General features: G+C 41.2%; 1 long non-coding RNA gene across 8 annotated transcripts in view; it reads left to right on the plus strand.

The window, feature by feature from the left end:
• Nucleotides 1–24,971, plus strand: part of LOC117873229 — an 89,752-nt gene that overhangs the window by 10,231 nt on the left and 54,550 nt on the right. For 3 of the 8 annotated variants that reach the window (XR_004644670.1, XR_004644668.1, XR_004644667.1), the window contains 3 exons: nt 836–885; nt 1,734–1,866; nt 22,937–23,120. This is a non-coding gene — a long non-coding RNA (uncharacterized LOC117873229). The remainder of the gene's footprint in view (nt 1–835; nt 886–1,733; nt 1,867–22,936; nt 23,121–24,971) is intronic. The other 5 variants (XR_004644669.1, XR_004644672.1, XR_004644673.1 and 2 more) reach the window with 3 other exon arrangements.

Consider the following 24,971-nt stretch of genomic DNA (forward strand, 5'->3'; position numbering starts at 1 on the left):
ACCACTACAATACAAATAATAAATCTTAATCTGAAACTTGAACTATCCCCTCCAAAAGGGTCTAGTATTCCTGTAGGGAATTGTGTGAATGTGGAGACATGTTAAATATTGGAATCCTCTACACAGTCTGGTAAAGAACCTAAAGTATCATCACTGCTTTTCCTTTATTTGTTAACATCCTGAGAAGGGAGACTGGTCAATCTTAATAGCACAGTTAACTTTGCCTGCTTCAAGGAGTCATTGTTTTCTGAACAGAAATATCATTGATTGTAGAGGAGAAAGTGTATACTACCTGATGCTGTCCCACAAATAGAGTAGCAAAGATTTTGAAATCCTGTATGTGGAATGTGATGTACCTACAATAGGAACTGAACGTTAGGGACTTTTCTTCACAAAAGCATTTAACTGGATTTGTAACCAGTTAATATCATGGTTGATTCTAAGGGCTAGTCTACACTGGCAACACTAAAGCGCTGCCGTGGCAGGTGTGTATGCCGTGGCAGCACTTTAACGTGGCTTGTGTGGTTGTGGCGCAGCGCTGGGAGAGAGCTCTTTTTTTCCACACCCCTGAGCGAGAAAGTTGCAGCGCTGTAAATTGCCAGTGCAGACAAGCCCTAAAAGCAGCTTCTCTCCACACGCAATGTGATTAATACTTGGTTAGTTACTTTGGCAGCTGTCTGTGATTCACCCTTGCTAGTGGCCCAGATTAGTACATGGTAGTCATCTGGTAACCAATTTGGTGCATTGTGGTTTTTGGGGGCGGGTTTTTGGCATTGTAGATGGAACCCCTTATTCATGCCTCTGTAACCAGTTTTTCTTCTCCTTTTCTTCTCAGAGAACTGTTCAGGAGGGGCATCTCATGATTCATTGTTCCACATGCTTCAGGTGTGTATGCATGTCTTCCAGCCACTATATCCTCTGCTGAGCCAGATTTTACTAGACGGCGCTGATACAAACTGGTTCTGGCTGCATGGTAGATGTGTAAGAATAAACATAGATATACATGGCTGTGATAATTATCCCTGCTTGTGTGAATACACATCAGCCATGTATTTTGTGATTGGGTCAGATGAAAGTGACATGAACTGATTATGAAAGTATAGTTGTCCTATGTAAAGGAGGCCTGATATGTCATTGGATTGTATGTTTGTAAACAATTGCAAGAACAATGTAATACTCTGTACATGTCAGTTTCTTTGCTGTCTGGAACATTGTAGAGACTTAGAATATCATAAGTCCTAAATGTACAACAAAATGTTGCAGGTAGCCTATAAAGGAAAATCTTCATGAGAATTCTGTTTGTTGTGCAAACTCCCATAATTATTTCAGAGCAGTTTTTACCAACGGTTGCAAAATAACATTTTACCTTTTAATGTAGTTAAAAACAAAAATTCTCATATTTAATAAACATTTATGCATATTTTTTCATGCCTAGATATAATGGAGTATAATTTAAGACTGGGCAGGGGAGGGGCAAATGATGCATGTAATGATTGTTGTAGCATTTGCAAGAAAATAATGTATTTAAATTAGATCAAGCTTTAATGTTATCATACTTTTCTACCTGATTTAACATGGGGAAAAGAGAGTATGATTTTATGGTAAAGTGTTTTAAGCATTAGATGTTTTCTTTTCTTTTTGACCATCCTTTCATTCTACCCTAAAGCCATGCAAATGTTCCTAAATACAAATCCTCATTGGCTTATATTACATCTTACATTCCACTGCTCCAGGTGAAGAGGTCATGCTAAATCAGAAATGATGGAGAGACTGGACCTCATTTATACTCAAGATGGCTGAATTAATACTATTGAAATTGTGTGGAGGAATGCAATATGAACAGACAGGTTTATGATAGGAACTTAGGTAATTTTCTTTTATACTTTATTTTCTTCAACTATTAAATTCAACACAGTATTATCTCTGGAATTCATATTCAGAGCAAGGCACAAGTAAGATAAATTCCTTCTTCGGACCCTGTGGGTTTGGGGCTTGCATTTGCTACAGTTTTCAGGCCAGCCCAATCTATTCTACTGATAGCATGACCAGTGTTGGAGGCAGTTTACCATTCTATCCTGATTTTTCTCCCTCCAGCAGAAGGAATAGTTGGGATAAAATTTTTGTCTTGGTGTGTGTCACTCTTAGGCCCCAAAGATAACATTATATCATGACCTAATTTAAATTTTAAAAGTATTTTATAAATGAGTGATCAGTTTAGCTGTAAATTGCAGTTATGATAAGAAAAAGTGACTATGTAAAAATGGTACCATCCTGTTAAAAACATCTTTCCTCTGTGTCTATCCAGGCTCCTTTCTCCTGACAAAAATAAGCTTATATTTTTAGTCCTGTTAACACTGCAGTGTTAGTATTAAATGGGAGATGGAGGTGAGATGCATTTTGTTCTGGCTCATGCAACACCAAAGAAAGATTATGTAATTCGTATTAGGAGGTCAAATTCTCTCCCAGTCAAGTTTCCATTAAAATCAGTGGTAAGGCTCCCATTGTCTTCAGTGGGTTAGATTGTAATCAGTGGTTGGATTGTAAGGGCCAACTTACTTTGACCTACATAATCTTTATTACTGGTAGTAGTACACAAACCAGAAAACACAGCCTGACTCTCCCATTCCAATTTGAGTTTCAAGGCTGGTGGTTTAAAAAAAACCTATATCTTTACTTCTAAATTGAGCACAATTGATCTGGAAGCCCCTGAGATGTAATAAACCCTGTGATGCTGCTTTTATAGAGTCACTTTTCAAAGTTAGAACTACATTTTAAAAGAACAAAGGGTTAATACTATGAGGAATCCACTACATTCTCGCTACCTGCATAAACCTTCCTTTATCTGGGAGTAAAATATCAGTACACTTCTCAATTTAAAGTTTATGAATTTCTTTTCTTCCTTAATAACTCTTTGAGGTGTCAGCACTGAAAAGATGAATCATTTTTTTAGTAGGAGGCCTGACACACGATGAAATCACTATCTGACACTTCAATGACTTCTAATGTTGTTTTGTGTAACACATCACTGTTGGGGATGCTGTGGGATTTTGAAAGTTCAGCAACGCACGGATAATGTGATGTTGCAACTCTGTGGGTAGTAGTTCTTTTCTTTCCTCTAAACTGATGAAATGCTTTATCATCACAGAGTGTGAGAACTTGCCTTTTTGGTATGACTAGCCTGTGGCTATTATTAATCATGATTCAATTAAAAAAAAAACTTCTGAAAACTTAACACATTTGAAACTGGCAGAGGGAGGCTGTCTTTATAATTATTCTTGAGAATCAGTGTAAAAGCAGAAATGAATTAATTTTAGTATGGGAAAGGTCTTTAGCTTCCTCAAAACAGTCACATAATGCTCTTGGGAGAAGTGTGTATATACATCATAGAACATCCCTTTTATAATGTCACCTGATTTTTCTGCCGTGTTGTAAATGAAGGGACTATGTGTTGGCCACTTGATTACCCCCTGCACAGAGCAATTGGTATATTAACCCTACAGCCACTTCAGATATAACCATAGATGTTTGGCAATAAAATAAAATAATTGATAATAAACAATTGGCTGTTTGGCAATAAGCCCAACAGTTTTATTTGAAAGGAAAACATTGTAGATGGTAGCACTAATGCTGCTACTAGTTCTCCAGACGTATCCTAAACCTTTTGGCTTGATACTCTTCAAACTGATACCTTCTTGTGATTCCAAAAACCTCACATGACCCCAAACTTCAAAATCAGAAATTATATTTTTTTCTTAATATGTGCCTCTCCTCCTCCATTCTCCAACAGAAAATGTCTGTCTTTCCTTTACACTCCCGGTCTTATATGTCTGTGTTTCTATAGCACACATAGTTTCTAATCACTTAAATATTCCCCTGCTTTGTGCTACTTTGGAATTTTAAATGTCTTCATCAATACCGTTCCCCCATCAGGTTTTGCAGTCCCCTCCTCTGGACCTGCAGGTTGTTCAGGAGGATAGTGTTGTCACTCGAATGTCGCAGTAAGAAGCTGTTTGGGTATACACTCAACTTACCTTCCTGCATGAATGTTATTTTATAAAACAGCTCAAGGTTGGTCTCTTAAAGAGGGGTCTCCCCTTTTTCTCCACAAACTCAAATGCCTGTCCAGATGGATCTGGTCTGTCCCATCTGCTCCTGGCAGCTGTGATCTGGTCTCTGTGTTTATCTTAGGGTATGTCTACACTACGAAATTAGGTCGATTTTTATAGAAGTCGATTTTTTTAGAAATGGATTTTATATAGTCGATTGTGTGTGTCCCTACTAAGCGCATTAAGTCGGCAGAGTGCGTCCACAGTACCGAGGCTAGCGTCGACTTTCGGAGCATTGCACTGTGGGTAGCTATCCCACAGTTCCTGCAGTCTCTGCTGCCCATTGGAATTCTGGGTTGAGCTCCCAATGCCTGATGGGGCAAAAACATTGTCAGTGGTGGTTTGAGGTACATGTCATCAGGCCCCCCCTCCATTCAAGCAACGGCAAACAATCGTTTCTTGCCTTTTTTCCTGGGTTGTCCGTGCAGCTGACATACCACAGCAAGCATAGAGCCCCCTCAGCTCACCGTCACCATACGTCTCCTGGGTGCTGCTGGCAGATGCGGTACTGCATTGCTACACAGCAGCAGCTCCTTGCCTTCGGAGCAGCAGATGGTGCAGTACAACTGCTAGCCGGTGTCGTCATCTCCTGGGTGGGCAGACATGGGTGCTCCTGGGAGACCTCAGTGACATCAATGGGAGTGACTCCAGGTCATTCTCTTCTTTAAGTTTCATCTCATGCAGATTCAGTCCTGCCTGGAATATCATGCGAGCTGGAGGCATCTGCCTCAAACTGCTCTCCCAGCTGGCAGCACCACACGGTCGCGCCTACCCCTTGCTCCCATGGCTCATGAAGCCTGGACAGTAGTAAGGAGCAGTTCAACTATAGACTGAGCAAGTGCAGAATGGTGGTAGAATGTGCATTTGGACATTTAAAAGCATGTTGGTGCAGTTTACTGACTCGGTTAGACCTCAGTGAATCCAATATTCCCCTTGTTATTACCGCTAGTGCTCCACACTATCTGTGAGAGTAAGGGGGAGACATTTATGGCAGGTTGAGGCAAATCGTGTGGCCGCTGATTACGCACAGCCAGACACCAGGGCAGTTAGAAGATCACAGCAGGGTGCACTGCTCATCAGAGAAGCTTTGAAAACAAGTTTCATGACTGGCCAGACTACAGTGTGAAAGTTCTGTTTGTTTCTCCTTGATGAAAACCCGCCCCCTTGGTTCACTCTATTTCCCTGTAAGCCAACTGTCCTCCCCTTTCCCCTTTGATCACCGCTTGGAGAGGCAATAAAGTCGTTTCAAATTCATGCATTCTTTATTAATTTGTCACAGAAATGGGGGGATAACTGCCAAGGTAGCCCAGCAGGGGTGGGGGAGGAGGGAAGCACCGGGTGGGGTGGTGGAGGAGGGAAGGACAAGGCCACACTGCACTTCAAACCTTATTGAATGCCAGCTTTCTGTTGCTTGGGCAGTCCTCTAGGGTGGAGTGGAGTTCTGATAGCACGGATTCCTCTCCCCATACAGCGATCAGATCCACTACCTCCTGTTCGGTCCATGCTGGAGCTCTTTTGCGATTCTGGGACTCCATGGTCACCTCTGCTGATGAGATCGGCACGGTTACCCCTGAGCTCGCCACGCTGGCCAAACAGGAAATAAAATTCTAATGTTCACCGGGCTTTTCCTGTCTATCTGGCCAGTGCATCTGAGTTGAGAGTGCTGTCCAGAGTGGTCACAAGGGAGCACTCTGGGATAGCTCCCGGAGGCCAATACCATCGAATTGCGTCCACACTACCCCAAATTCGACCCAGCAAGGTCGATTTCAGTGCTAATTCTCTCAGCGGGGAGGAGTACAGAAATTGATTTTAAGAGCCCTTTAAATTGACAAAAATGGCTTCGTCGTGTGCAGAGTTAAATCGATCTGATGCTGCTAAATTCGACCTATACTCGTAGTGTAGACCAGGGCTTAGATACGTTATCAAGCCTCCATTATTCTAATATCTGAGCACTTCACGCTCTTCACTGTATTTATCCTAACAACACCCCATAAGGTTTACAGATGGGTAACTGAGTCATAGAGATCGTAAGCACCTGTGAGATCAACCTCTCACATGAAGTCTGGTGCAGAGCAGGGAATTGAATCCAGGTCTCCCAAGTCCTAGACTTGTGCCCTAACTACTGGACCATCCTTCCTTTAGAGGGGCATGGACATGGAGAAGTCCCTGTTGGTGGCCTCTCTTGCCAGTCATACTAAGTGGCTCCCAATTGTTTCCATAGGTGACATGATGCCATTGCCACAGTATGGGGGAAGAGGGAAGTTTTAATCTCCTACTAAGAAGTCTCCTAGACCCTTCTTAGACACATGATAGAGAAACTCTGAACAGTTGAAAATGTAGTTTACTTAAACGTAGTGGCATGGTACTGTACAACAATTTAATCACAGATTTAAAAGAAAATGTTTAACATAATAAAACAATATTCAGAAAGAAACCAGTCAGTCTGCTGCTTTCAACTGTTGATCTCTCCTTACTGGAAGGCAATAAAATACTCCTATTGCAGTGGTTCAGTAGAGGCATGGCATCAAGGGCATCTGGCCAGACCAGGCCAATCTTATAAGCTGCTACTGCCCTGGTTGTTGTTGTAAGGACTGTTTGCAAGATTCTTTGTGTTCTGCAGCATCCTTGTTTTCCCTGCCTAACATCTAAGCAGGAGTCAGTTCAGCTGAGAACTGCAGTTATGCAAATTCATCGCACAGTTTATGTCCATTATGTAATGTGGTCTGGTAGCACCTGTGCAATAGACTCGTCTCCTTTCACACAGCTATACAAATTCACTCAGGGCTAAAATTTTGTATACAAAGTTTAACCTCAGTATTAGAAGTTTGAGGTTTTGTTTTTAAAAACAGGATTTAAAAAACTATATTATATTTAGATTTAAAAACAACAGCATCAATAGTAAAATACTAGCAACAGACAAACCAAAGGTAGATGCCACAATATAGCAGAAAGTGATTACAATTTGTCAAAGTAAAATTATCCTTGACCAAAAAACCCCCATAGTGAGCAGTTTTCAAGAGAAATATACTACAGTACTTGTCAAGTTAGGATGAATTTTCCATAAACATACTACCTGATAGCATAAAAATATCATTTTGTGTGAAACAATTATAGAATTAAAAGAGACACGCACACCAATTTTGCAAAGCTCTAGTAAAAATCCAATATCTCGGGGAAAAAAAGCTAAAATAGTTATTCCTGAATATGAATAAATCTAAATTTACATTGAAATATCAATATTTTCTTCTAAAGAATTCTTTGTTGATCTAGTATTAAAGTAAATGCTATTATAAGATATAATAAGGTTTTATCAGCATATTCCTAATATATATATATATTGCTATCAACAGCAGCACAAAACTTAGTTGGAAATAACACATGATCTGATAACAAATTGATTAAAATTCAGATTAAAAATCAGAAGTTTCTTATTATAAGCCTGAGTTACTCATACAATGTCAGGAAATATATATTTTTTGTTTTAATGCTTTAGATTACTTTTGCTTTGCCAAGTTAGTCATACACAGCTCTCTTTCACTGAAGAAATTTAATAATCAAAGCATGGCACAACACAGGTTAGGGTTCCAAAACACTTCACAAACAATATACATTCAGCTCCACAAAAATGCAACTACCTCTAGGTACCTCTGATGCTGGGGAGGGGAAAATTTTGGCCCAGGTCACCACAGCAACCTTATGAAAAGTACCATAAGAGCTTTATGAAAATGACTTTATTGTATAAATATTGTCATTGTGCATAAAGTTAAGGCTTCAGCTTTATGAAAATCAAGTCTTTAGCATCCAAGTGGAGCAGATACCTTAGTTCTTGAGATCTATGCCAAAAGACTCAAACTGCATGACCTGCAATACATTTTATCTCAGAAATCTTAAGTAGCTGAATTAGCCCTTCCATGTTTGAACTTATAGTTCCAATGCTCTTAGATCATGAAACCATCACCTCCATGTCCTATAATTGTAGGGGTCTGACTTTAGCCTACAAAAGCAAGACAATTCAGTATTAAAAGATGAAATGTTCTTCTTAACCAACTCCATTGTGTCTGGATAGGAGAAGTAGTCACATTTCAGATCATCTTTCATCCCATATATACTGCCGTACGTAGGTAATATTAACTTGGTAGGTGAACAATGGAGTTTCAGCTTAGCACATACATTTCTTATTTTTGTTATTGATATTAATGCTAGTTGGAATCTAACCAGCCTCCAAGTAATGCTTTCTTTAAAGACATAAAAATGCCAAACTAGACTTGGCCCTTTCTGAAATTATTCTAGCTAATATGGGAGTAATAAAATCTTTACAATTCCCTTGTCATTTAATATTTTTTGACATATGAGGTTGTGACAGAAATGGAGTGGCTCTGTAATAATTTAGGAACATTGCATGTTGACCTTGCTAATTGGATGTTTGCTCTATGAATATAATGGTTTCATTTTTTAGGGGGCTATCAGGACAACCAAGCAAAATGGAAAATAATGGTTCAAGATATGCAACCCCTGAGCAAACACTAGAGAGTTGTTAAGAGACAGTGCCTGCACTCTTAGCTCTGAGGATGCTGGCTTGATCTCCTTCTGAGCCTAAAGGACTAGTTTGGAAGAAAAGGGTGAAAGCCTGACAATTCACAAGAACAAAGGAACTCTGGCAAGATTTAAGGGGACCCTCTTGAAGAGGTAGGGGGAGTTGTTTGGGGGAACCAGACTGAAGCAGGCGTTCACTGGAGTGTCTGAAGAAGTTTGGCCTGTCTAGCTTACCATTGGGGATAATAAGCCTTTCTGTGAGGTAGTCATGTTTGTTACTTTAAAATATTTTTTCTCTAAATGCTTTGTTCCAACTATTGAAAACAGTGCTTTTGTTTTAAAAATGCTGTCTCGTCAGTGTACGCTAGAGCTGTCAGGGAAACAAAATTTCATTTCCACAAAAAAATATTAAAGTTTTCAGGAAAAACAACAACTGAATTTATCATGGAACTGAAATGATGCAGTAATTTATTTTGGAAATATAAAAATGTTCCTGCAGTGGGGAACATTTTGATGTTTCCAAGATTAAATACACTCCCCAGAATTCCCAGCTGCCCACCTGGATGGCTGCCAAGGAGTTGGGGACTCTGGTAGCCCTGGCTATGCAGCAACCTGCCTGACAGGCTGCAGTGGAGCTGTGGAGCTCAGAATAATTGTCTGAAGGGAAATCATTCTGACAGAAAATTCCTGGCCAGCTGTACTATACAGCACTGGTCACAGACTCCAGAACTTAGAGAGGAACCTTAGGTACCTGAACTCAGTCAGACCTGCTGGAAAAACCCAGCTGATATACAGGCTACTACTGTAATCCAGTGCCTGGTCTAAGAGATGAGAGAATTGCAGAATTCCACGCTGGGTTAGGTAAAGTTACAAAGCCAGACATTTGCAAATGACCTCAGAGAGACCAGAAAGAGAACCAGAGGTGCAACCAGCCCTGCAACTGTCACCATCGTATTTTTCCCTTATTAAATAACATGTAACATCCAGCTCAACCCAACAAACGTTCATAGGCAATGTCTACACTACACCAACAGAAGTTACATCAGCATAAAACTGCTGCAGTTATTGTATTGTGCATGCATGCGTGGGTCCTTGTGTTGGTGCTGTGCATATTCACCAGGAGTGCTAGTGTGGATGCATAGGGCAGTGCACCATGGGAAGGTATCCCAGTGTGCATCTTGTCACCATTCAGTTTTGGCAGTATATTGTGGGGCAGAAACAAGTTGTGCAGGAGTGACTGCGAGCAAAAGATCAAGTTCCCTGCATGCAACTGTCCCCATCCCATAATGTCATTCATCACACCTAATTTTTGCACCTTGTTTAAAAATCCCACGAACTCACACAGCCCTTCTTGTTGTCCACCATCTCTGATGGAAGCATGGAACCTGCACAGCTTTGCACTTTTTGTCATGAACATTGCAAGCACAGGATGCACAATCCTCCGGCATTTGCAGAGCTATAAGAAGAACAGAATCAGCAGGGAATATGACAATTTCATGGACAGATTGCTGTGGGACATAGTGAAAACCAGTTCACCGCATCTGGGCCCAAGAAATGAGCATTGACTGGTGGGATCACGTCGTAATGTAGGCATGGGACACTGAACAATGGCTGCAGAACTTTTGGATGCAAAAGGCTACATTCCTGGATCTGTGTACTGAGCTTGCCCCAGCCCTCTAGCACCTGGACAACAGAATGAGAGCTGTACTGCCAGTGGAGAAGCGAGTGGCAATTGCACTGTGGAAACTTGCAATACCAGATTGCTACCAGTCAGCAGGAAATCATGTTGGAGTTGAAAATCCAATGTGGAGGCCGTTGTCATGCAAGTGTGCAGGGCAATTTATCGTCACCTGCTACATGGACTGTGATTCTCAGCAATGTGCAGAACGTACTGGATGGATTTTCAGCAATGGGGTTCCCAAACTGCTGTGGAGTGATAGATTGCATGCATATCCCTATTTTGGCATGAACTCTCAGGCTCTGGTTCCAGGCACTCAGGCCTGGTGGTTGGAGCAGTGGTCAAAACTGGATGTGGGGTTGGGACTGGGTCAAGAACAGTGCTAAAACTGGGGCCCAGGGACAGGCTGTGGGTAAGAACCAATATCAGAGTCTGTAGGCAAGCCAAATCACTACAGTAGTCGGAGTCCAGATGCAGGCCAAAGGTTAAAGCCAGGTTGGAGTCAGTCTGAGGGTACATCTATACTTACTTCCTGGTCCGGATGTAAGCGATCGATCTTCTGGGATCGATCCCGGAAGTGCTCGCCGTCGACGCCGGTACTCCAGCTCAGCGAGAGGAGTACGCGGCATCGACGGGGGAGCCTGCCTGCTGCGTCTGGACCCGCGGTAAGTTCGGACTAAGGTACTTCGAATTCAGCTACGTTATTAACGTAGCTGAATTTGCGTACCTTAGTCCGAAGTGGGGGGTTAGTGTGGACCAGGCCTGAGAGTCTGGGGATTAGGAGGTGGATGCAGGGCTAGGTGGGTCAGAACCGGGTATGGACAAGGCTCTGGCAAGACTGGGGCTGGAACAGAAATCAGATCAAGGGCAGGCTGGAAGCCTAGGGAGTCTGATGCTGCGAGGCAGCAGGAGGCGTTTCTGGCTAAGTACTAAGGAAGATTCCATCTTTTTTTTTTTTTATCAGTCTTATGAAGAAGCAGATTTTCCCCCCAATAGATTCTTCATGAAATGTCATGATTAAGGATTCAGAGGCTCATATTGCAAAGCATCTCCTTTTTGTTACCCAATGCAAACACAAAGGAGCTGGCTTAACTACAAGAAAGAAACAGTCTTAAATTCCTTAACCTATTTAAAATTCTCTCCCTTCTCCCCCAAATTATGCCATCTCTTTTCTAGAATATTACTTATGTGTAACTTCTTAATGGGAGTTACATACATGCATCAAAGGAAGAATGTCCCTTTAAATGCTGCTATTGATTTGCACTCAAAAGTTCCATCGACTTCGGTGGGAATTCCGTGTGTTGATCAGTGGGAGTATCTGGTTAATAAATAATTCACCTATCAAAACTACATTAAGAGAATGTTAAAGGTCTGCATTAAACCCACAAAAGAAAGATTTCCCACAATCCCAACTACATGTATGGGTCAGATTCAGACTTAGTGTAAGTGGATCCAACTCCAGTAACATTAATACTTACATCAATTTCACCAGTTACACAGTTTGGCTCCAAAGTCTTTACTGTATATGTAGATGCAACCAGGTTTTGGTATGTAGCTTGAAGGAAAGTGCTCCACGCAGTTAAACATAGGTTTAAACCTTAAGTGTTATGAGTATTTCCTTTAGTGAGTTTGTGGGATCCCTACAAGGTATTTGTGTGTGTGTGTGTATATGGGGCAATGAAAATCTGAAATAGCTTCCATTTTATTTCCATTTGATTCCTCCTCTCCTAAAAGAGATACTTGACTGTAGCTTTCCCTTTGGCAAACAGGCCTTAACATAGCAGCCTTTGAAGCTTGTTGTTTAATGTCCCTCCCTCTATGGAAGGGTAATTGCTCCCTCCCCTCAGGCTGAACTTGGTCACTTTTCAACACTGCTATATCCTTCTCCTTCTGTTCCACAGACCAAGGGCCTGAGGCCCACAGGGTGTATCTACACTGCAATAAAACACCTTGCAAGGAGGGAGGGTCCCAGAGCCTAGATTCCAGCCCAAGTCCAGACATCTACATTCTAATTTTATAGCTCTGCAGCTAAAGCCCTGGGAGCCTGCATCAATTGACATGGGCCAGCTGCAGGTGTTTTACTGCCGTGTAGGCATGCCCATAGGGTCTGACCTAAATAGAGATTGGCACAGGGGTCTGCGCTATCAGATCTTACAGGATCAGGGCCTGAGTTCATTTCCTAGTGGTGCTGATGTTTTTGGTAGATGACTTCCACCCCAGTGGGGAGTTAATCTGGAAATAGTGAGTCTGTTAAATAAAACACTTACGTGGGTGAACCATTTTGTACTTAAAGTAGATACAAATTGTGTTCTAATTTTATTTTGTAGTGTGATAGGGAGCATTTGCAAGGCAAGAGCTAAAAGTTCTATTGTTAACTCTAGAATGTGACAGGTTGGTTCACCTTTTAAATCAGGGTACGTGGTTTTAACCAGTCTCCTCCAATTAAACTAGGTAGGAGTTGTGTGGCTGAAAACTTGATGCTGCTCATTACAAATTTACCCTGTTAGTGTCTAAAAAATTTATAGAGGAAATTTCTTTAAGCTCTTTTAAAGAGAGAGAGAGAGAGAAATCCCTGTAGCCCATTTAGGAGATTTACCAACTATTCTGCTTTCAGTTAAAACATTCTAATCTTGGACAATAATAGTTTGAATGTCATCTAAATAAATAATCGTCATGTCCAGTGTCTTTAATAAGGCTCATCTGTTTTATTATAACATTATACTATTAATAATACAGTGACAGGATCGATTAGATCCAAATGTATACAACCAACAAATTCAAGATTTCGAAGTTCCAGAATTTTCAGGAGAGTTTACTTTCTGATAAAAATTCAATGATTTAGGATAATTTTATTGCCATCCCCTTCTTTAATGTGATTCTGGGTGGTGGAGTATAGACACTTGGTTTTCCACATGGATTTGCTCTGTTTTTGTTGGCCTACAGGGATTACTTTTAATTAATGTAATTGGCAAATGTATTGTTCAGGAGCTGTGGCAGATATATCTTTGTGTTAGTAGTCAGGTTAAGTAGCCCCTTGATTAGAGTTATTAACACCTAATATTGGTGGCTGATTAAGGATCATTCAGTGAATTATATAGTCCCAATGCTCTTTCCCTCTAGAGCTAGAAGTGCACATTCTAGGTGCTCAGATAAGAAACTATGTTAGGGAAATTATCACCACTACATCAGTGGCTTTGTCTTCATTGCAGAAATGTGGTTTATTTTTACAATGGGATAATGCATGTTAGCAATCCCACTTTAAAATCCTACTGAAGACAAAGTACCTGGAGTGTTTAGCTAGGTGAGGTCAACACTCTGCCAGTAGCTGAATTTCTATGGGGGTAGTTTGGCGAAAACTACAGAGCCTTGTCCACTAAGATTTTACAACAGGATAGCTAATGTGTTAATTATTTCACAGTAAAAACAACTTTTTAGGAAGTGAAGACAAAGCAAATGTTACACAAATGTAAACATCTAATGTAGATGTACTGCATTGGCCCATAGCATGTCTCCTATAGGTGTGGCTTAAAATGACTGAAGTATTCTCCATTGCTGTGAACTCCACTTTGCACTAGTGGAGTGCATCTCATTTAGGGTCTGTGTTGGTGGAACTGCATCTGTGTGGTTACACTAGTGTGAATTTCCACTAGTAGACAGGATCTAAATCTAAACTGTAAATTACTTTAAAATGTAAGGGGAACCAAGGGAGTTCCTTCAGGAGTTCACATGATGTAAGTTAACTGAAAGTATCTTCTTAAAAAAACGGAGCCAAATTCAGACCTTGCATGAATGGGTACAATTCCTTTGACTTCAGTGGAGTTGCATACGCTCATGCCGGCACTGATTTTTTGGCCCAGTATTTTCAATCTATCTATTGTGTTGGAACACAGTTTTTAAGAGTTTATAAGAACTTTTGTAGCCACTTGACAAAGTTTTACTTTGTTGTTAGAACACAGAGAATGCTATATCCTGCAGTTTTTAACTCTATGTGTTTAACTCTGACATAATAGAAACTTTGCATGTGGTGGTATAAGAACCACAGGAATGGATGAAAGAGATAAGTAGGAAAGATGTTCTTTTCTTTTCAGATTGTGGTACAGGGAGATTCAGCAAGTATGCAGAGAGAGAGACACTGCATTTCGCTGCACTTGCAGAGGTGAATCTGGCTCCAGATTCAGTCTTTCTTACTAGAAAGGGAGGGAAATTGGAAAGGGAAAGAGGAAAAGCTAAAGGAAAGCAGAAGAAAAGAGGTGCAAGCTAGGACAAGGGAAAAGGCACAGGAAGGGAGAGAAGTGGGAGGGTTAAGATGTTGGATAATAATTGAACATGTTATCTGCCCTTCAAAAAGGTGGAAGCCAACAACCTTATTTTATGTAAACTTCATCCTTCCTTTAACCCCCATTCCCTTTGCTGGAGGTATTCGCAGTGGGTCTGGCCATACTGCATTCGCAGGTGCGATTGCAGCTCGGGTAGGCATACCCACACTAGCTTTAATCTAGTTGCTAAAAATAGCAGTGAAGACATAGCAGCACTGGCACGGGCTTCAGCACAGAACCCTGGTTACAGGCTATCATTGTTAGCCCATGCCGAGGTCTGTGCTATTGCTTCTTCACTGCACTGCACTGCTGTGCTAGCTAAATTAAAGCTAGCGTGGGTAGTGTGCCTACCCAAGCTGCAATCTCACCTTTGGTTGCAGTGTAGGCATAGCCTGTGTGATGTGTCTAAGGGCTTGGCTACACTTGGGACTTCACAGTGCTGCTGCGGCAGTGCTGCCGCGGCAGTGCTGTGAAGCGCAAGTGTAGTCGCACCGCCAGTGCTGCTAGAGAGCTCTTACAGCGCTGTATGTACTCCACCTCTCCGAGGGGAATAGCTTGCAGCGCTGCGAGCGAGCGTGCAGCGCTGCAGGCACTGATTACACTGGCTCTTTACAGCGCTTTACTCACTGCGCTCGGGGGGTGTTTTTTCACACCCCTGGGCGCAGCAAGTGCAGCGCTGTACAGCGCCAGTGTAGCCAAAGCCTTACTTACATGTAAACCCCTTGGGGCATGAACACTGTCCTTACCTGTCTGTAAAGGCTATGCCCTTCAGTAATGCTGTCTATAAGAAGATACTACTACTACTACTAATAGAAACTTGGAAGACCTACTGAAAGAGAAAATTAGTAGGCCCCCAAAAAGAAGCTGGTGGGAAAAGAGATACGTTGGCAGGAAAATTAGAGGGGAAAGAGATGTGATTAACATTAACATCAGAGAAAATAACAAGAAGTAAAAGGAAACTAGTGTAGATATAAAAGAAAAGTATGTGTTGTATGGTAACTGAAGATGGGAGAAAGGGACTGAGAGACAAGGGGGGAAAGAAATGGGTGAAGGGAAGAAGAATCTAGAAAACTCAGTTTTTCAGGGCAGGCAATTTTGTTTTATTTTTTCTGCTGTATAGCTGATGGAGTGATGTTTCTATGTTATTTTTGAATACCTTTATATGCATTATGATACTTTTCTATTAAATGGTCATGAACTATTTTTCTACAGCAAAATAATCATGCTTTTTTCAGTAGGCCTAGAAACACGGAGCATGTGGAAATGCTGTGTATTACTCTGAGTATAGTAGACAGCCCAGGAAAATTATTTCTATGAAGGGTATGCTATATAGCATAATCTAGACAACGTACTAAGTATGGCATATAAAAGAAGATAATGGTGAAAACCTTCTGTAATCTATAGGGACCCACTTTCAAAAATGTTGTCTCCACTAGTTCTCCTATTGAAGGTAGGAGAAAATCTTATATGGATTTCAGTGGGAGCAGAATTAGCCTGTTATCACTCGGTGCAAATGACACAGTTAAAAAACTGGATAAAAAAATCGCTATTGATTAATGTATAACATTTTCAGTAGAACGTCTTAAAAATTGATAAATGAAATGGGCACTGCAGGCAGGGGGTGGGGAGTAAATGAATTGTGGGATTGTCCCTGAACATTGGTGAGCTCGACCTGTGGTGTGGCTCTGTGGAGATTGGGCTGATGGCAAGTGAGGCCTCAGGGCTCCCGTCTGCATATAAACACAATGGATGTAATTCTGGTGGAGGATTTCAGCCTATGTAGCTGGAGAAAGAGCTGGTATGTAGATGGGATTGGGATTGCTACATCAATTGTCCAACTATGGGGTACTGCACTTACAGACTAATTAGCTGTGAAGAGTTTTTTCTTGTATTTTTATGTGAAAGACACAATAAGTGGCATTTTATTAATAAGAATTCTTCCTTTTATGCTGCTTCCTGTTGGGGAAGATGCCAAAGGAGCACTCACTTCAGTCTTGCTCCATAAATAGTAAATCCGGTAAGAGAAGAATCTGAATAGGGTCTGGGATGTCATTTTTTCTCAGTGTAAAAATTACCATTCTTCTGGGGTTGCCTTCACACTGAGGATTTTAGGGAATTCTCCCACTTTTGCTGTAACACCAGTGCAGCTCCACATGGGCTAGCAACAGCTGGAGTGTTTGTGTAGACCTGGCACAGACATGTTTACCACAGTGTTGTTATCTCTGTTTAGATCCTCAGAGAAGAGATTAATAACTCTCTTGGCATAAGTGCTGTTTAGAGCTAAGTAGAGAAGGGAAACCATATACCTAGGATGCCTAGGAATTCTGTAAAACAAAAAAACAAACAAAACCTAACCTAGAGACCCAAATAATGTTCTAAAGCAGTGGTTCTCAACCTTTCCAGACTACTGTACCCCTTTCAGGAGTCTTGCGTAACCCCAGGTTTCACCTCATTTAAAAACTATTTGCTTACAAAATCAGACATAAAAATACAAAGGTGTCACAGCGCACTATTACTGAAAAATTGCTTGCTTTCTCATTTTTACCATATCATTATAAAATAAATCAAATGGAATATAAATATTGTGCTTACATTTCAGTGTATAGTGTATGGAGCAATATAAACAAGTCATTGTCTGTATGAAATTTTAGTTTGTACTGACTTCGCTAGTGCTTTGTATGTAGCCTGCTGTAAAACTAGGCAAATATCTAGATGAATTGATGTACCCCTGGAAGACCTCTGTGTACCCCCAGGGGTTGAGAACCACTGCTCTAAACAATCTGAATGTCTAAGGTTAGAAAGAGCTGACTTGTGAAGGGAGCTTTAGAGTTTGAGCAGAACTGCCTTAGTCTGAAAATTCAAGAGCATCATACTCCAAAAGATGCATTAAATTTATCAATAGACCTTTCTTTACTCTACTCAGCACCGAACTTTCACCAGAGACACAGAAGAATATAGAATATAGAATTAGAGGTAGAGATTGTTTGGTTTGTAGATTCCTATTGCTGTTTGCTTCTGAGAACACTTCTCAATGAACCCATCTAGTGTGTCATTTAGACTAATCTACACTGCTATTAAACACCTGAAGCTGGCTCCATGTCAGCTGAATTGGGCTACTGGGCTGTAAAATTGCAGTGTAGGCGTTCGGGCTCCAGCCTTAACGTCTACCAAGCAGTTTTACAGCCCCACAGCCTGAGCCCCATGAGTCTGAGTCAGCTGACACAGGCCAGCCACAGGTGTCTAATTGCTGTGTAGACATACAATTACAGTCTTACACAACATACCTTTTTCCCCCCTGTTGGTTACATTTCCTGAATGATCAGGCACTCCTGTGGGAGTAATTGGTCTAACTATAAACATGTCACCTCCTGTAAGCATAGTCTCCTTGGTCTGCGGTGTTATAACCTATTATTTAAGGCCCCCATCTACATTAGATTTTTCAACTATTAGTACTTTCTTTGAGAAATGAGTTTAAACAGAAAATTCAGTGTGGACGGAGTCAAAAGAATTACCGTCATCACCTTGCCAGGATTTTTTGTCTGGGATACTGCATGTTATTCAGGATTGCCAGAGCTGATGCTGGAGTGGATCCAATTTATACTAGGCCCATATTCTATTCCTTAACCTGTTGGATCTGTACCAAAACCAATACAGGAACTCCTACAGTTAGAAAAAGCTCTGCCTTTTAACTGACTAACAAGAGATTTCCTGATTTTATTAATGTAATGTAATGAATCAGGAGGAAGAGTTAAGTTTTGAAGATCTTCAAAGTTGTCTGTGTATTTTTATGCTATGTCTTTGGTGTCACATACAACGTACTGTACTACAGTGAGTAAAGAAGATAAGCAATAGAGTACAGGACTGCTCCATCCATGTACCTGTTCATCCCATAATCCTCAGTGAGACTTAAGAGATCCCCCAGAGCCCACACTCCAGAGCCTGTCTTCCTGGTTCCTTAGTCTCTCTGTGTTGAGTTGAGCTGGTCAGACCAGGAAGTAGGTTGACAGTTTCAGAAAATGGCAGTAGCTGGTGAGTCTGAGCAGTTCCATCAGCTAAGCTTTGCATAGTTCAATCAGTTCTTCTAACTAAACGCAATAAAATTACAAAAGTGGCTTATGTCTGCGATGGTATCACAATGTGCATGTGAAGTATGGAGTTTGCGGGACTGAGTTTTAGACATAGAAGTCCACAGGTATGTGAGGAAACTGGCAAATTTTCAAAAAGGAAGCCTTTTAAAATGTTTCCTTTGCAATAGCCAGTAAATATTTTAATCAAAAAAGTTGCAAAGAAAATGCGACTGACCCATGAAAAGTTATTGTGCCACATTTGGAGATTGAATTTAGTCATTAGAATGAGAGAGACAGCGGGATGTTAGGTTTCAAAGTAGCAGCCGTGTTAGTCTGTATCCGCAAAAAGAACAGGAGTACTGGTGACACCTTAGGCTAGGTCTACACTACAGGGGTGGGGGGGAGTCGACCTAAGATACGCAACTTCAGCTACGTGAATAGCGTAGCTGAAGTTGCGTATTTTAGGTCGACTTACCTGGCTATGAGGATGGTGGCGAGTCGACCGCTGCTGCGCCGCCATCAACTCCGCTTCCGCCTCTTGCTGCGGTGGATTTCCGGAGTCGACGGAAGAACCATCGGGGATCTATTTTATCGCATCTTCACTAGATGTGATAAGTCGATCCCCAATAGATCGACTGCTACCCGCCGATACGGCAGGTAGTGAAGACATGCCCTTAGAGACTAACAAATTTATTTGAGCATAAGCTTTCGTGGGCTACATCCCACTTCATCGGATGCAAAGAATGGAACATATAGTGAGGAGGTATATATACATACAGAGAACATGAAAAGGTGGGAGTTGCCCAACCAACTCTAAGAGGCTAATTAATTAAGATGAACTGTTGTCAGCAGGAGAAAAAAAACTTTTGTAGTGATAATCAAAATAGCCCATTTAAGACAGTTTGACAAGAAGCTGTCAGGATACTTAACATGGGGGAAATAGATTCAATGTTTGTAATGGCTCAGCCATTCCCAATCTCTAGTTAAGCCTAAATTGATAGTATCTAGTTTGCATATCAATTCAAGTTCAGCAGATTCTCGTGGAAATCTGTTTTTGAAGCTTTTCTGTTGCAAAATTGCCACCTTTAAATCTGTTACTGAATGGCCAGAGAGGTTGAAGTGTTCTCCTACTGGTTTTTGAATGTTATGATTCCTGATATCAGATTTGTGTCCATTTATTCTTTTGCGTAGAGACTGTCCGGTTTGGCCAATGTACATGGCAGAGGGGCATTGCTGGCACATGATGGCATATATCACATTGGTAGATGTGCAGGTGAATGAGCCCCTGATGGTGTGGCTGATGTGATTAGGTCCTATGATGGTGTCACTTGAATAGATATGTGGACAGAGTTGGCATCGGGCTTTGTTGCAGGGATAGGTTCCTGGGTTAGTGTTTTTGTTGTGTGGTGTGTGGTTGCTGGTGAGTATTTGCTTCAGGTTGGGGGGCTGTCTGTAAGCGAGGACAGGTCTGTCTCCCAAGATCTGTGAGAGTGAGGGATCATCTTTCAGGATAGGTTGTAGATCTTTGATGATGCGCTGGAGAGGTTTTAGTTGGGGGCTGAAGGTAACGGCTAGTGGCGTTCTGTTATTTTCTTTGTTGGGCCTGTCTTGTAGTAGGTGACTTCTGGGTACTCTTCTGGCTCTGTCAATCTGTTTTTTCACTTCAGCAGGTGGGTATTGTAGTTTTAAGAATGCTTGATAGAGATCTTGTAGGTGTTTGTCTCTGTCTGAGGGATTGGAGCAAATGCGGTTGTATCTTAGAGCTTGGCTGTAGACAATGGATCGTGTGGTGTGTCCTGGATGGAAGCTGGAGGCATGTAGGTAAGTATAGCGGTCAGTAGGTTTCCGGTATAAGATGGTGTTTATGTGACCATCGCTTATTAGCACAGTAGTATCAAGGAAATGGACCGCTTGTGTGGATTGGTCTAGGCTGAGGTTGATGGTGGGATGGAAATTGTTGAAATCATGGTGGAATTCCTTAAGGGCTTCTTTTCCATGGGTCCAGATGATAAATATGTCATCAATGTAGCGCAAGTAGAATAGGGGCGTTAGAGGACGAGAACTAAGGAAGCGTTGTTCTAAGTCAGCCATAAAAATGTTGGCATACTGTGGGGCCATGCGGGTACCCATAGCAGTGCCACTGACTTGAAAGTATATATTGTCCCCAAATGTGAAATAGTTGTGGGTGAGGACAAAGTCGCAAAGTTCAGCCACCAGGTTATCCGTGACATTATCGGGGATACTGTTCCTGACTGCTTGTAGTCCATCTTTGTGTGGAATGTTGGTGTAGAGGGCTTCTACATCCAGAGTGGCCAGGATGGTGTTTTCTGGAAGATCACCGATGGATTGTAGTTTCCTCAGGAAGTCAGTGGTGTCTCGAAGATATCTGGGAGTGCTGGTAGCGTAGGACCTGAGGAGAGAGTCCACATAGCCAGATAATCCTGCTGTTAGGGTGCCAATGCCTGAGATGATGGGGCATCCAGGATTTCCAGGTTTATGGATCTTGGGTAGCAAATAGAATACCCCTGGTCGGGGTTCTAGGCATGTGTCTGTACGGATCTGTTCCTGTGCTCTTTCAGGGAGTTTCTTGAGCAGATGGTGTAGTTTCTTACGGTAATCTTCAGTGGGATCAGAGGATAATGGCCTGTAGAATGTGGTGTTAGAGAGCTGCCTAGCGGCCTCTTGTTCATATTCCAACTTATTCATGATGACGACAGCACCTCCTTTGTCAGCCTTTTTGATTATGATGTCAGAGTTGTTCCTGAGGCTGCTGATGGCATTGTGTACAGCACGGCTGAGGATGTTAGTTTTTATGTGAAAATCTGAATGGAACCTCTGCTGACACTTTGATAATACACACAGGTTCACACGTGCACATAATGCATATATAACTTAAAGATGAATTCAGACTGTACGCCCCAAACTTTTGGAGACAGAATCATAATCCAGACTTTGTGGCTCAAGCCCATCTGCAATATAAATATCATAAAGCAGAAAAAATAGGGCATACGCTCACTTTTCCAGAAATACAGTCCTACCTTGAATTTCTGAACTGGTGAGACTATTTCTTAAATGAACAGTGAGTCACTGTGTTTTACAAGCCTGGGTTCATTCACTATATGTCAGGTGTTGCAAGAGCATGAGAATACACATCAAATTTAAACAGGCTAAACAGCTTCACAGTAGCATCTCTATTCAGTAGTAGGAAGCGGTGGAAGGAACAACTTGAGTTTAGTCTTCCCAGGATGGCTAAGATAATGGGATGTTCAGCATAAGTACCTTCCCCACCACCACTCTGTGTTCCCAGTAGGAGGATCAAAAGAATGGTACACTGCAACACTCACAAATGATTATAAAATGTTAATTTGTAAGAGAGAATGTTACCAAGCCATTAAGCCATAGGAAGGTTCCTTTCTTATGCATTTGATTTCCTCATGGGCATGCCTCTGGATTTCTCAGGACTAAGGGCCAATACAAACTACACTGATAATTGGACCACTTATTGTGATGGGGCTAATAGCATATGTCTTTTTGAGGGAAGGATTCACCTGAATAGTGGATGACCACTTTTTCTGATTGTTGATAAGATTTAAGTAAAATTCTTACTTCTCAGCACCAGGGCAATGCTCAATGTGCTGCAAAAAGGGAAACTTAAAATGATCCTGGATCCGCATATTCAACAATAGTAATTTTTTGAGGCGTCACCTATGAGTTTACCTCCTCATACTAGCAGCTTTTTTCCTTCACTTCTAACCTCTTATCTCTCTACTGATGGCAACTGCTCCTGGGCACCATTTGTTTAGTGTCTGGAAAGGAGGACTCCTGGCCCCTTTTTGTGCTCCCTTTCATTTGCACTACCACCAGTGGAGATTTCCCCAAAAGAGCTAGTGGAGACACAACCTAGAGCCTTCATCATGATCGCAATTACCCATTTTTCCTGCAAGTATAGTTGTAGGAGCTAGAGCAGGTCAAGAATGTTTGTCAGAATGACTTTCCAATTGTTTCTGCAAAATCCACAGGAAAACTTAAATTTTGCCAAAAAGTTTTGATTTTGATGTTGGGAAAATCTAAATTAAGTATTCCATTTTGGGGTGGTTTGACCTGATTCGGAATATCATTTTGTTGAACTGACCTGAAACGTGTAGTTTCAAGTCAGTTCAACATTAAATTGTATTTCCCTGTGATGTCACATTCCCTCATGGGAATTATAATTCTGGCCTCCATTCTTTCCTACAGATTGGGCTCCCTGGAGAACTGCATCTTCCTAGCTGCAATGCCAACACTCCTCTGATCAACCTGCACAGTGCATCATGGGAGTCTCGTGGCTGCAGATGCATCATGGGAGATATAGTAGGGCCAGGGGGCTCTGCCCACAGGTGAGAATGTGGGCATCAGACTCCCAAACTACAACTCTCAAGAGGTAATGCACCACATTACAGTAATGCAGTTTAATGTTGAACCAACTCCCAATTTGGGACAAAAACAAATGTTGAAATATTGGAATTTCCCACAGGATGGAAATTCTGAATTTCACTTAGCTTGAGGAGCAGCAATGTTGCTAGCTCTCCTATATTTCAAATTTTGAGAGCAGGACTCCTGAAGATGTTCCCAAGCTCAAGTCTCCTACTCCTACGTGATGTGGCAGAGCATGACTGCCGTGAATCCAGGCTGACCATAAGCATATAACTTGATACCAGCAAATATAATGAATTTAACAGATAGAGTAATAATATATTAGTAGCAGATTTGTCACAGGCCTTTCTCAAAAGGACAGACATCAAGTTCTCTGCAGGTCTGATCACAACAACAACAGCTTCTGACACACTACACGCTTTATCAACAACAAAACCACACCACACCACCTTGCATTAACCCCCATTCATTAACTCCAATAATAGGTGGAGTTTGACTTGCATATTTATGGTTATAGTAGGAAAATAAAGACGATACATTTTTTTTTAACAGATAGGAAATTAATTAATTTCTCTGAGCCCTTTTTCATGTATGTGGCTGATATTGTTGTCATCATCGATTGTTAGCTGGGTAACCTGGTATACACATCTCTCATTTGCCCAAATTAATTCCTGGGGTACCATGGACTTCAGCAGAGTTAATCCAGGAATAAATATGAATTCCCTTTACTACAAAGCTGCAGAGTCAGGCTTTGCCTAAGACTGCAAATGCTCCCTATATACTACCATCTACCTTCTCTGTGGAATTACACAGTGATGATAGAAGCTGGTATGCTAGTTGCATGCTGACAGCACATTGCCCAACTTTTTGCAGTTGGGTATAAGTGAAAAATATTTGTTTTTTTTATTAACTGTTAGGATACACATGTTTGTTAATTTCTTAATGTAGAGCCTAGATACTACAGTAATACAAATTTTAAATTGGTAAGAGATATGTGTGGCCAAATTCATAGCCATATCTGTTTTTCTGTGGGGAATTGTAACAAGCATTTGACATCTCAGTGCAGTAACTACCTGCCTCCAAATACTGTACAAATAGAAAATGGGAAATACAGGATTGTGACTGTTACAATTTAAAGCAGATAAATAGATTTATTTTTTATTTCTCAAGTGAAAGATATCCATTATCTCTTTAAGGAAACTCCAAACCATTTGGTCCTAAAAACCAGAAACTTTCATTGCTAATGTCATAGCTATCAATTTGTTACAGTAAGTTTCTTCTTCCACCCTTTCTGAAAGTCAGACATTAAAACTGTTTGTTCTGTCAATCCAGTTTTGCACAACACCGGAGAGCAAGATATGTATTATGTTTCCTAGCCCCCCGCCCCAAGGTTTGGTGTCTGCAGCTGAGAAGCAAAAAACATTGCATACCAGCCCAAGACAATTATGGTGCAATCCAAACTAGACAGAGCAGAAAAGTAAGCTGCTTGAGGGACATCTGTTACATGCACTATATGGTAACAAATCTAAACCTCTGAATTATGGCACAGTATTTTGTCCAACATCTCTTCACTCTGAGAATATATAATTCTTCTTTTATTGTAAGAAGTGTTAATTTGTGAGCCATATGTCTATGGCAGGATTTAAATCAGCAACCAACACAATACAGTAGAACCTCAGAGTTATGAACACCAGAGTTACTAACTGATTGGTCAACCACACACCTCGTTTGGAACCAGAAGTACGCAATCAGGCAACAGCAGAGACACCCTTCCCCTCCCCACGGCAAAAAAAAAAAAAAAAAAAAAAGTAAATACAGTACAGTACTGTGTTAAATGTAAATTACTAAAAAAAAATAA

This window comes from Trachemys scripta, chromosome 2 (assembly GCF_013100865.1).
Source record: "Trachemys scripta elegans isolate TJP31775 chromosome 2, CAS_Tse_1.0, whole genome shotgun sequence".
Taxonomy (NCBI): Eukaryota; Metazoa; Chordata; order Testudines; family Emydidae; genus Trachemys; species Trachemys scripta.